The 10128-nt window shown below is 41.9% G+C and overlaps 1 long non-coding RNA gene across 1 annotated transcript; it reads left to right on the top strand.

The window, feature by feature from the left end:
- The first annotated feature begins 4022 nt into the window (after positions 1–4022).
- On the top strand, positions 4023–9740 carry LOC107311796. The gene is made up of 4 exons (XR_001554260.2): positions 4023–4168; positions 4966–5061; positions 7956–8157; positions 8606–9740. It is a non-coding gene; the product is annotated as an uncharacterized LOC107311796 (long non-coding RNA).
- The last annotated feature ends 388 nt before the right edge of the window (positions 9741–10128 follow it).

Genomic DNA, 10128 nt, shown 5'->3' with positions numbered 1-10128 from the left:
AAACCACTAGCCAAGAAGAGCATATGCATTGTGTGTATGCTCATTTCCAAAGCTGCTGGTTCACCTCAGAGAGTGCATCCATCTCAGTGAAGTATCAGGATTTTCTTAGGGCAGCCCAGAGTTCTTGGTGTTGAGAGATCTGTGCAGAAAGAAAGGATGGAAGTTGCAGAGCAAGCCTATGGAAAGAGGAGAGCTTTTATCCATCCCATGCATCCGTGATCCTTTATGAAACTCAGCTAAATGTCAGTAGGCAGACATGACTTTCCCACAGTCCACAATGCAGAAAAGAAGTGGTATTTGGAAGGAGGAAATACAGATGCGTGCCCCAGCAGAAGGACTATCGTGACACAACATTACCAGAAAAGATGAAGAAAGGGAGGGAGACAAAAAGCTTTCTTACAAATAAGATCTCTGGAAATTCCTGAGCGTATCAACAGGTTGTTTCAAGCCCTGAAAATCCCACCCATTCAGCGGAAGAAACCTATAAAAGTTCTGCAGAGGGAACTCAAGAGCTGCTTTCAGTGGAAGGAAACAATCTGTTCTTTAATTAAGTTTTCATCTCCTATTATTTATCCAAAATCATAGCATCTCATCCAACATCTACCTTGCCTATGCTGTTTATTTAGTTAGTTCATTATATTTCTCTATAATCTGATGCAGTTGTGCTGAACACAATGACTTAGAAAAACACCATTCCAAACACTTTCATCATCACAACTTTCTAAATATCCCAACCCTGCTTGTTGCCAAGCAGAGAAGGAAGCATCACTGTTTCTGTCACACTTCACTGCAGTCCTTTACAACTAAAAATGCACCCACTCCTGCTCTGGGACTTGTTACTCATTCACCCTCCACCAGCCTTCAGAAGTGACGAATGTGGAGGGCAGAGGAGGAACTAAGGAGATGCTTAATTGTATGTAAATGTGTGGATGTAAAACTGAAAGAGATGAGTGACAGAAAGATAGTGACCTTCATTTGGCACACCCCATTTTTCTAGATTGTTGTTTCACGTTACTCTTTCTAAGCTGTATTTTACTCTCTTGACTGGGGCTGGGAATGTCCTTTGTGTAATATGGTAACAAAGCTTCAGTTACAACAGGTGCGGGGTCATTAAGAAAGACTGCAAAAGGTTTCTGATCAATTACATTCAACAAAAATTGAGTAAGTTTTAATTTACCTTAGATGAAACAGTGCTGGGATCTGTTTCATGTATGTGCATTAGCCAGATATGCATTGACCTGTGACAAGCTTTTGTGCTGCGGTAAATACCATCCATAAGGAGTAAAGCCAAGCAGACCTAGTAGTTCAAGTCTTGTGTGCCCTGTAGATGATAGGAGACAGCCATCTTGGTATGAAAAACAACAGAATAATGAGGATCAGCAGGTCTGATTCTGATTTCAATTATATTTATGTAACCCAGGAGTGACTCCACCAAGATGTGGAGCAGTAATGGTAGAAATGCAATGGCAGGCCAAGAATCTGTCTTAGGTAAATAGGCTTCATCCCTAACACTGTGAGGGCATTGTAGATGATTCAGTAATCAAAGGTGTGACAGTAGTGCAGTCATGTTCTAGCTAGCTTCAAGAACATGGAAGGGAATCTGCAGCTGTGCAGGTTTTGGAAGGAGTTCCGTATGTGTTTTAGAAGAAGGGAATGAGAGCCATGAAGCTGAAATCACCGTATCTTCCTGGCTATTGTTAGTGCTAGATAAAAGCTGGTTTCTCCACATCTCACATTCTGCAACTGCAGCTCTGAGCATAGCATAGACCCAGTATTGGAGGCTGGCAGGCATTAGCAGCGCTGACTGTAAATCTTAGCAAAGAAATACACTTCTTTAAGGCATTCACCAGGTAGTTCCCAAGAAGTCTGAAGTATTGCAGATGAGAAAGTCTTTCCACAGATGCAGAAGGAGATTTTTTTTTTCCTTCTCTCTGGCAATCTGATGAACAGAGGGATGGTTTTGATTTTGAATCTGGAGCAGATATGGGGAGGATTGATTCATGATCCTTTTCTTTTTTCCTTTTTTAATGGGCTGACAGACTATGCTCCAGGCCTGTGTTTCAAAGGCCTGATCCAAAACCCACTAAGTCACTCCTTAAAGACTACAGTGTGCTGTGAATTTGGCTGCAAAGTACAACTCAACCACCACTCTGTAAAGAAACATAGATCATCAATTTTTCTTAATTGCCACAAATATTAAACAATCCCCAAAATATTTGCCATGCCTTCTTCCTGCCAAAGCTTCCTGTCCCCTGCTCTGCACCTTACATTTCAGCAGTTAGGCACTTCACACTCACAGAAAACCTGGCAGCTGTCTTTGTCCCATGGCTGGATTACCTGCCTGTTCCCTTGCTGTGCTGTTCATCTCTTGTTACTTTCATACCGCTCTTAGCCAACCTCACCTGGGCCACTGAAATGTGAAGGTTACACTATGTAACAGAAAAGAAAAATGAGAGCAACAAAGATGTGCCTGTAGTAGGAACATTTTCTCTCATCTCCTGTAGCAAATATCTTTGGTATTTTTATGCACGTACACACACCCTGCCCATCCTTTACTGTCCTCTTCGCTATAATGACTGCATAAGATTGAAAACTCCTGAGGGCAGGGTCCTGGCAAATGGCTTGTTCTTAAGAGCGTTGTGCACGCCTGGGATGTTGTTTTAATGATGAAGGTAAGGCTACCAGTTAACATACCACATTACCACACTGAACAGGCATCTGGTCCTTACCCTGCAAAGCCAGAGCCTATAAAGGTTCTTCTGAAAATCCCACTTCAGCAGGGCAGTGGAGATGTTTGTAAGCGTGTAAACATGTGTTCCTAGGGCTGTGCAAATAATGAACTTTATCAGTTGAGCTTCTGGGCTGAAAAAACATGGGATAAAAGAATTTCCATCTGGATAGACAGGGAATTAAAATAATCTAATTGGTTTCACTGAGATGAAAACTTGTAAAACGTAATTTCGTTCAACAGGAAATGTTGTATTTGCCTGGAAAAAAAAAAAAAATGGTTCATTTTGGGTACTTGTAAAAGATCCAAAGGAATGAAAGAGGCCAGATCACAGAACGACTGAGGCTGGAAGGGGCCTCTGGAGGTTATCTTATCCAACCCCCTGCTTAAGCAGGGCCACCCAGAGCAGACATGAGGATCTCAACCAAAGAGGTATTTTGTAGGTATTTTGCAGCAGAGCCTCCTCACTCGCCTCTTCTTATAGCTACCCCATTTCTTATAAAACATCCAGGCAGTCATGGAGGAAGAGCGTAAAGAATGACTCCTGACATGCTAGTTAAAGCATTCTCCCAGAAGGCGTGACATGCTGGACACTCATTCCTGCTCCAATTAATGTTTAATTATTTACACAAAGAGAATGGTGTAAAAAGGAATAAGAATCTTGGTCCTCAACCCCTGTCTCATGGATTATGATGTAGCAAGCTAGGAGGAGAAGAGGGTGAAGGACCAGCTCTCCTGGTCTAGGTCACTGTCTTCTATATTCTTCCCAAGAAGTGTGGGTTTCACAGGGCATTCTTTCTCCACCAGTTCTTTGACCCCAGCCCTCTATTCCTGATGCTATTTGTGGCAGTCAACCTCAACCCACAAATATTTTCGCACTGACAAAATATTGCCAAACACGTTGAGTCTTCACTGTAAAAAATTCACCAGCTCTGCAGGACCTTTGGCAGCCACATCCATGGTGGCTTCCTGCGTACCTCCGTGCCCTCTTGAGTTTCTCCTAGGCTGCTGAAATAAGCCAAACTGCCTTATCTCCACTCTAATGAGCTGCTGTCAAATTGCCAGGTATTTTAATAGGCTTCAAGTGCAATGTCTAATTTACCTGCTAAGTGTTTGCACAATGCCAAGCACAATGGGGTCTTGACTCTGGAAAAGATGTTCAGACACTGCTACCATTAACTGTAATTATGACTGATTGCCCAAATCACTGCTGACGTCATGGGGCAGACTCTTCTTGGTGTGCAGAGGCCGCGGGGGCTCCGCCTGAGCACACAGCCAGGGTGCCGCACCCTGAGCTGCCAGCCTGGACTCCTCAGGGCAGGGCCTGGCCAGTGGCCGGGGCAGAGGGCAGCAGGAGGCTGCAAGGCAGCAGGCAAGGAGACCGCAGGCTCAAGGGAGGAAGCCAAGGCTCATGCCTTAGCCACTCTGCCTGGGGCCCTTGTGAGTCTAACCTAGGCTTTGCCAAAATATTCTGCACTCTTTGCCTTGGGGGTGCAAGTCGTGTCGGCTGCTGGGGCCAGTCCAGCTGCACTGTGGCAACCCACTGAATGTTGCCCAAGTCTTTAGCACTTTTTCCCCAATTCAAGGGGGCATTTGAATGTTGGGGTCCATTATAAACCACGTCATAGAACAGGCTTACTAAAACAGAGAACTGTGAAATGCTTGTTGCTTCCTTCTACTAGGCCTTAATTTTGGCACGTGCAGATTAGTAAGCACTGCATATTGGAGAAAGTATGGAGAAGAAAATGAAGGCTGCTCGTTTGCACATACCTAATTAGAGTCAAATAATTACCACTCTGCATGCTTTAACCGTGTAAGATCAACACAGAGGCTATGCTTGCACAGTAGCAAGTAATTCAGTCACTGTACATTACAGCTGTTCTGTATACACTTACTTGGACTTGCAAACATGCTATTTTCAAGGCACTCTGTGTAGTTCACTGGGGTGTGCTTGGCCTGTGTAATACCTGTGCCAGTGCTGGCCTTGTTTTTTCCACTGAACTTAGTAGAAACAAAATGAAACAGAAAGCACTGCCTAACATCTAGGCTAGCAGAGGTAGCTCTCAAATCGGTCTTGGGGGGAGTGAAGGCTTATACCATGCATGTTCTTTCTCTTCTCATCTCCTGAGCTAACCTTCTGCACACTGAGTAACTGTTGCTCCAGGATTTTTGGCTGGGTGATTCTCAGCACCATCTATCAAAGCAGTCTGTAAGAACAGTCAATTTTTTTCTTCCAGCTGGACCTGGGCAACGATGGAGTTCGGGAGCAGGACTTGGGCTCCGTAATCTTCAGTATAGCAGACAGGTTTGTTCAGGAGGGAACTGCACTCATGGTAAGACCTCATTTATAGCTGGTCTGTACAGGTTCATCTCTTCAATCCTACTATATCATTGCTGTGACTCTCATCTGTCAAGTGTCAGTATTTTGAAAGCCCTCACTGCTATTACCCAGTAAGTTGGATAGCACTCTGCTGGTATTATTGTTTTTTAAAGTTTTATTTTCATGATTTTGATTGTGATGGTGGGATGATGCATTTTGCTCTTGGACAAGGCCTGAATAGCTACTCTTATTGCAACACTAAGCCCTATCCGTCACTCCTTCCTACTGTGACTGGAGTGTCTTTAAAATAATCATTGCAAATAAAGCACAATAGCATGAAGGATTTGGGATTTTAAAGTTCAGCAAAAATAAAGGTAGCCTGTGATTCTGTGATTCTCAAATCCAAAATATTGTGCTGATATTGAGAATTTAGGTGCACTCCGTTCTAAATCTACATTAGGAAACTCTTATGTTTGTCTCCAAGACATTTAGCTCACCACAAAACAATGCCATTGGGCTCTTTTTACTTCATGTGTCTGCCTAAACAACCCTTAGAGTCACACTGAGATATTGTAAACAAATACTTGCAAGATTTTCATCTCATTACTCTGTACAAAGATAACGCTGATCAGCAGTTTCCCTTTAAATGGGTACTTTTTACCCTTGTTTTTAAATTATCTGCATGGAAGAATTGGCCTGATGAAGAAGGGAACTTCTTTTCAAAGCTGACAAAAGCCTTCTTTTTAATATTTGTATGAAGCATTTATTTTCCCACTTAGAAATTGCTCTCAATGTAGAATTTTACCCTAAATAATAAAGTTTAAACCAGAAAAAAATTTAAAGCAATCTTTTCAACTTCACTTTAATTAAATGTATCCCTTCCCGAATTAACTGTTTTGTTTTGGTCAGTGTTTCTGAGCTATTCCTCCAGAGATGTCTTCCAGCAAGGCATCTTTTTGTCACATGTCAAGAAAATGTTGACATTTCAAAACTTTCTGGTGGAGAGGCTATTTCTTGTCACACTCCTCTGCTAAATACTTTGTGATCCTTGGAGGGGGCAGTGGTATACATAGGTGACATTCCTGTGGCAGACTCATCATTTTGCTAGCTTGGCTGTTTGGAGGCAAACCTGAAACTTCCACTCGGCTCCACCACTATGGGTCAAACATGGAGCAGGAGCTGTGAAGAATCAGGGAGTGAGATTCCTGAGTGGTACCAGGGATGTGTCTCCCAGTTTACAAACCACTCAAATGACTCTTCCTGTTCTTCACTGTCTGCAATCTATGTCAGAAAGGCATTTTGTATTGAAAATGACAAAATGCTCAAAAATGAAATGTAGATTGTTTTTTTTTAATAAATGAAAAATTAATATTCTTCAAACCAACTGTGCTAATTAAAAAGACCAGAATATCGAATCTAGAGCACCAGAAACCAACCTGAGGCTCTATCTACTGTGATGCAGAGGAAAGCTGAGCAACATCCTTCTCAGTTTCATGAACAGAGGATATGTATCTTCTGTTTTAAAAGAGGAGCAGCAGATGGGACGCAGTGCTTGCCTCTTCCCCCTTGGCACTTAAGCTTAAGGTCAGCTTTTGTTAGGTAACATTTATTCATAGCAGAAGGCACTAAATCCCAATTTTTCCCTGAACAAGAAGAAAAGAATTGCCCCTCCTGAACTACTAATGATCTTGGTAAATCCATTGTGTAATAGTTTCAGCATGCTTATATCCTTTCTAATTGCAAAAGGTAAATAAGTTAAAATCCAAATATAAAAATTACACCATAGAGCCATAAAACAAACTAACACAATGGCATGACTGTACTACCTTCTTTGATTTTCACAACTGTGTTTTCTCAGCAAAGATTCCAAACAGCAAAAACACCCACACCATTACAGATGTTTACAATTATAGGAAACTGGATTAAAAAAAAACAGCTTCATTTATCAGTCGGGATTTTATTTTTGCTTTTATTTGGTGTGATACCTGCTTGTGGGCCCTTCCATGAAGTTGCATCATTGCAGCTTTTGAGGATTACAGTTCATGATCATAATACAAGAAAGAGGGTCTTAATATGTTTTTGCAGTCTTATTATTGACTTAACCTTCCAGCATCATTACTCACCTAATTGCAAGTTTTAAACAACATTTAAAAAAAACCCTCATATGATATGTACTGCTGTGATTTCATGTTTTCACAACAAAAAACTTCTTAATAACTAGGATTACTCCAGACCAAGTACTGACCTTGACAATTCCAACAGATTCCTGTTGGAGACTGTCAAACTATAAAGTCTGATGCTCTTTTGTGATAAAGATATCCATTTCACATTCCTTCTTCCTTCTGTGTGTCCGGCATCATACTCCACAGAGGTGGGTGAGTAACTCCATAGATACTTCAGAGTCCTTTTCTCATAAGACAAGCATCATCCTTCAGTTTAAAAATAACTGGTGCTGAATCTGAAGTACACGGTGACCCAGACAGTTATCTACGTTAAAGCAATGGCTTCCCATTAAATCATCAGATCTAGTTATGTCCATTTTTATCACGTATTACCCTGGTGCTGGACCCAGAGTTGTTTGCTGTACTACACAAAGCCAGACAGACACGGTGGTTTGTGCTTTTGCTAAAACAGAAAGTCACCTTTTTAGAAGTCTTGCATCTTGAGATGCTTTTATGACTTTTTCTCCACCGCTTTCATGCGACATTGCTACCAACACAGAAAACCACTCTGGTTCTAATCCAATGAAGAGAGTAACTTCTGCACTGGTGTGGTGCTGGGCAGAGAGAAGGGCTGATTTTCACAGGCAATTGTATTTACCTCAGTTTCCTGCCAGTCACAAATTCTCCCTCTAGGTCTTATGCTTCATTTTTTTTTCTCTCTTCTTTTTACCTCTTCTACCACAAGCTAACCCAGAAAGAATGAGCATCTACTGATGCCAGACCAGATGAGGAAGACCTCTTCCTGCCTCAGTATACAGACCAGTTTGTTCTCATGGGAGGTGAATCATTGCTGCCCACTCTGCATCCTTTGGGAACTGCATGTGTCACTGGACACACATGACTAGCCTCGCTACCTTTGTGTGCACATTGTCCCAGGGCTGATGAAGGTAAGTGGGACAAGGAGCAGCGGGGCATGGGGCGCTGCTTGTTTGTATCACCCTTTCTGAAAGCTTGGGCAAAGCTTGGATGTTCTGTGCAGGAGCTGAGCCTTTCCCAACCTGGAAATTTTGTCTTAGAAGAACAAGAATTTTCATTTTTTCTGTAGGAGTGTCAGAGAATCCAAACAACTTCCATAGCCCTCTTCTTGGCTGGAAGACTCAGACGAATATCTCCAGATCAAGGCATAAGGAGCCCGATGCTTTTCAGAGGCATTAGATCCGCAGTGCCTGAGCTCACAGTGGATCACCTGATTCTCAGGAGACATGTTGAACACGCTTGTCTGCTGTCTGTGTGGTACATGTGTGGCTGATGGAGTGAATCCCAGCTGTGTCAGACTTGTGTGTGTGTGTGTGTTATATAGTACCCAAACCCTTATTTCTCTATTTAATTTTTCAGGAAGAGCTGTGGGAACCCTACAATTAAAAACTTACTCTAAGTAAACAATTGTTTAAGCTTGAGGAAGGTCTACAAGAAGTCAGAGCATGTTGGAACAACATCATTTTGATATATTTTCTTCCTGTTGGAAACGTGCCACAAGAAGATACGTGCAGAGACTGACAGTCATCCTTCATGAGAAACCAAACTTGTTTTGGCATTTGAAAATAGCACTGCCTATTGACACAGCAGCCATGCTTATCTTCCCTGTAGGAAGACTATTTGTCATTTTGTACATCGAAAAGCAAAAGGCTCTGATTCTACTGTCAGTGCTGACATGATAAATCAGGAGTAACTGAAGAGCTGAGGGTGACTTTAGTGTATTGCTCAGACAAATGTACTTGAGAAATCAACCTCATAGACATGGGTTTCTCTAGGCTAGGATCAGCCCATCTAGTTTAAGGATGTATATGGTACAACCTCTGTGGTCAGTTATCCAGCACTGTGGCAAGCCTGTGTTATTTGAGTAGTATCTTTTCTCCTGCTGGTCCAAGTAAAGCAGTGTTGGTAGCATTGTTATTTGCTGTATTATTCTGAGGCAGGAGAAAGGCAGTCCTGTTAAGTCCTGTTGACTGTTTTCCTGGAGATATGCCAAAGAGAGCTGCAGAAAGTGCATGGGATTGGTTGGAGGGTGCAGAGCCCTGGGTGATGCTGGCTCACTTTATGGGTTGACATGCAAACTCACAAATGGAGAACTGACACAAATCCTCCTCTGCATTGAGCCTGGAGTAACTAATCCTGTTTGCAAGCTGGGGTGCATTGTAACTTCTAAAAAGAGGCAATTTAAAGCCTAGGGCTTTTAAAGCATTGCATTGTCTCCTGTCTTTTTTATGGCATTCTTTAAAAAACAAACAAACACAATGAGCAAGAGAGATGAGACTAGGATAGGCTTTCAGTGCACAACACAGCCAACAGAAGACTGCTCCAGGAACTGTAACGTTTCAATTTCCTATTTTCTCTATCTTTAAATTAACTTCAGTTTTCTTAAGTATATTCAATTAAAAAAAAAAAAAAATACTGTTTGCATATATCTTCCAGGCAAAGATCCAGCACTCGAGCTGTGTTGGAAACAAGTACCATTGTTAGGCTGGCTGGCCCTTCACATCCATGCCCTCAAGATGCTCATAAAAATCTGAGACACACTTTCATTATGATCAAGTGTTAGGATACATGCAAAGCACATTTGCATTACAGGGAGCAATGAATGGCAGATATGCAATAACATTTGAAGATAGACTACGCTGTAGCAAGAAACAGAGATTGCTTAAGGAATAGGCTGATAGTCCTGTACTTGGCACACATGATTCTTTATGCCTTAGCAAAAGTGATTTTAAAACTTTCCTTTTTAACTGTTATGGGATTTGACATCTGTGCTTGTGCAGTCCTCCAGTAATTAAATTGGGGACACAATAGTAATGGCATGAAAAGAAAGACAATGAGTTTTGATTAAAAGAACCTGCTCTAGTACAATGTTTTTGGTGGGA

This window comes from Coturnix japonica, chromosome 3 (assembly GCF_001577835.2).
Source record: "Coturnix japonica isolate 7356 chromosome 3, Coturnix japonica 2.1, whole genome shotgun sequence".
Lineage (NCBI taxonomy): Eukaryota > Metazoa > Chordata > Aves > Galliformes > Phasianidae > Coturnix > Coturnix japonica.
This window is presented reverse-complemented; position numbering and strand designations above follow the sequence as displayed.